Here is a 2,740-nt window from a genome sequence, read left to right on the forward strand (position 1 = left end):
AGTGTATGGTATTAGAGTACTTTGGTGTTAAAGAAAGTTTGCGTGTTGGGAGGTGCCAAAAACAGATACTGATCCCAGATGCCACTAACCCAAGGCTCCAACTGTTGTTCCCATGTCAAGATATAAATGTACAGTCTTGATACAGAAAACATGACATGCCTTAAATATAATGGATTTATGCGGCTCTTGCATTGAGTGTATATCACTGGTAGAATGATAAAGAAAATGTATGTATATATGGCCACAATATTGTTAATGTTAAAAATGATACCCTAGAGAAAGGAAGCAGACAGATGAGGAGCAGTAGCACCAGTAGTGAGGCATGTGGTCTGGACAGGTACTGGAAGATGATAGACTCAAGCCACCCCTTGGTGCAGGACTGAATTTTCCTGATATTTGGAAAATCAAAATAACTGATTCCTTAGCGTAAGTAGCAGTAGCACTAGAACCTCACTCACTTATATATGAACATTGAATGCTGGGTAACCTAATTTGGGCAGATTAGCTTTCAAGACAGCCATCAGTTCCACCAGGTGTGGGAGTGCTGTGTTCTCTGGGGGTTGAGTATGAGTATGTTGCAGAGAAAACTCTGACATTTTGGACACAGGTGGGTGGGCAACTAAGGAGAGGCCTGGCCAGGTACCAGCTTTCTGTCCCAATAACATAGAGGGTCACTAGTAGAAGGTAGTGGCAGTTCTTCGGGGTAGGCTTTGGCCATTTCAGATTTGCTAGTCTGACTTTGGGGTGTTACCCACAAGTATCAAGGGCCTCTGTCCAAATGGCTCCTGCTTTGCATGAGAACAAGGTATTAGGAATTGGACATGTGGGTGGTACTACTGCTACTTCTGGGAATTTCTATTTCCAACTCCTGCATTTATCCTTTGCTTAGCATGCCCCTTCTGTGCATGTCCTTCCAAGTTTTAAAACTATTTTTAAGGGCCTACTTGCCCTTAACCCTTGGGTTACAGAAGGTGGCCAGTGTGCATTCTGGGGTGCCCATGATGGCTTGGATACGACCGGTCAGCTCCTGTATGAGCCCTCTGATCAGAGTTTTATCCTCCACCCAGAAGGACCTCAATTTCTTCCAGGAAGTCAGGTATTTTTGTATAAGGTAGGTAAGTAGGGGATAACCTAGCCCAAAGTGGCAGTGATCGATCTTCACATACATATAGTGCAAGACACCTTTATTAAAAATAATGTAAACAAGACAAAATTGTCCAAAAAAAAAGTCCAAAAACTTAACTCAAAAGTGAAGCCGGGGCAAGAAGCCAGAACAGCACTCAGATAAGCAGGGACAGGAACACGAGGAATAAAGTCAAGAAGCAAGCCAGGGATCAGGAGCCGGAGGTTCGTCAGGAATAGGTAGGTCATGCATGGGCAACAGCAACACAGAATAAACGTACTAGCAGCCAAACAACAAAAGGGAAAGAAGGAAGTGAACCCCTGCTGTTTAAATAGCCCGAAGGGACTGGCTGTTGGCTGGATAATGGGCTGGTCCAAAAAAGGAGGAGATTACCAGACTGTGAGTAACCCTGACAGGCTGTATAACTCTGGCAGTGAGCAGAAAAAGTGGCAGCAAAGCAACAGACCATAACACATCATCACTTGCCCTATTGGTGCCCTTCCCCTGTGTCCAATGGGCTGGACCCAGTGGCGGAACTACCGGGGTTGCAGGGGTCGCAACTGCGACCGGGCCCTGGAGTTCTCAGGGGGGCCCAAGGGGTGCCGAGCGGTCGTTTTCAGCAACCGTTTGGCGCCCTTCTGTCTCCTGCTCCCTGCCGCCGCCTGCCTCAGCGCTGCCCCGACTGCAGTGGTGGGAGCGTGAGGCGTCTGTCTCTGGTGCCGGCACTTCACCCTGAGCGCCGGCATGTGATGTCATATGCCGGCACTCAGCAGTGAAGCCACGCGCACCGAGGCAGAGCAGCGAGACAGAGGCCTCGCGCCCCCACCACAGGACTGCACGTTAAGTGACCTACAAAGGGGGGTAGGGAGAGGGTAGATAGTGAGAAGGGGGGTAGGGAGAGGATAGATAGTGAGAATGGGGGGGTAGGGAGAGGGTAGTGAGAATGGGGGGGTAGGGAGAGGGGGTAGATAGTGAGAATGGGGGGGTAAGGAGAGGGGGTAGATAGTGTGAGGGGGTTACGGAGAGGGTAGATAGTGAGAATGGGGGGTAGGGAGAGGGTAGATAGTTTGAAGGGAGGGAGAGGGGGTAGATGGTGTGAGAGGGGGTAGATGGTGTGAGAAGGGGGTAGATTGGGGTGGGGGGGCCTTAACAGATTCTCGCACCGAGGCCCTGAGTCTTCTAGTTACGCCCCTGGTTGGACCCCCCAATTTTCTGCTCAGAGAACATTGAGTGAAGATGCCGCTGCTGCTCCATCATGTCCAGGGTGAAGTTCCAGCGGGTTAATACGTTCTGATGTAGATGTTGGTGGGGTAGCAATGCACACCCACAAAGTCCCTATTTCTAGCTGTTTTCACTAGGGTTGCTGCCCTGTTAGGCACCAGTACCTTTTCTACTGCTATGCTTGCCTGTGGTAGAGGTAGCAGTGGTACTAGTGTTTTTTTGTTTCTTCTCCATGGCAGTATTAAAGATAGTTGTGATGGTAGTGTTGGTAGAGGTGCCAGTGCGTGTAGGGGAATGCATGGCATAGCTGCACTGCTAAGTAAAAGGAGCAACACATGTAGCAGAGAAAGTACACTCTTCCTCTGGCTCATAATTTAAATCCAGGTCATCGTTCTC

Source organism: Sceloporus occidentalis, unplaced genomic scaffold, assembly GCF_023333645.1.
Source record: "Sceloporus occidentalis isolate IW3139 unplaced genomic scaffold, rSceOcc1.0.p SCAF_28, whole genome shotgun sequence".
NCBI lineage: Eukaryota > Metazoa > Chordata > Lepidosauria > Squamata > Phrynosomatidae > Sceloporus > Sceloporus occidentalis.